The sequence below is a fragment of the Coenobita brevimanus genome, chromosome 7, assembly GCF_032717465.1.
Source record: "Coenobita brevimanus isolate Jiangsu-jjx chromosome 7, ASM3271746v2, whole genome shotgun sequence".
Taxonomy (NCBI): Eukaryota; Metazoa; Arthropoda; class Malacostraca; order Decapoda; family Coenobitidae; genus Coenobita; species Coenobita brevimanus.
In genome coordinates this window covers 26322822-26323415 of record NC_136960.1, presented here as the reverse complement: position 1 = coordinate 26323415, position 594 = coordinate 26322822, and the positions used below count along the sequence as shown (strand labels likewise).

At 46.0% G+C, this 594-nt stretch overlaps 1 non-coding gene across 1 annotated transcript; it reads left to right on the top strand.

Moving 5' to 3' along the window:
* Positions 1 to 237: 237 nt before the first annotated feature.
* LOC145405536 (5S ribosomal RNA) lies at positions 238 to 356 on the top strand. Its single transcript, XR_013898380.1, has one exon. It is a non-coding gene; the product is annotated as a 5S ribosomal RNA (ribosomal RNA).
* Positions 357 to 594: the final 238 nt, after the last annotated feature.

Genomic DNA, 594 nt, shown 5'->3' with positions numbered 1-594 from the left:
GTATAATATTGGAATATTAGTTCACTCTCATCTTAAATGTCAGGACCAACTTGCCTAGCCCCGGGCTTCTACGCTCCGCATGGGGCAACATAGGATTGGATGATGGATGGAAAATTAGTAGAAAAAACTAAAGTTTTTTAATTTTAGCCAAGGAATGCTGCTCGTTTCTTATACCATCTCACTCGTTTACTGTCAGTTTGTATCACGCAAGAATGGTTACGAAACTTTTACAACTGTGCCAACGGCCATGCCACGTTGAGTACACCGCTTCCCGTCCGATCAGCGAAGTTAAGCAACGTTGGGTCTGGTTAGTACTTGGATGGGTGACCGCCTGGGAACACCGGATGCTGTTGGCATCCCTACGTCAAGTGGGGTTGGTGGAGGATTAGTGCCCCTCCCTGTAAAACAATTAACTCTAAGCCCTTGGCCACCCTGTCTGGGATACATGGCGTCTGGCAATGAATGAATGAATGTGTACTTAGCGTACAACATTTTTGCCTACCGGCCCATAAGATCAACTATTAGTGTCACCCCCATAAAGAACTGTCGAAAATTCCCAGAATTTCCTTCTCTGGAGAACTACGGGCTCTAACG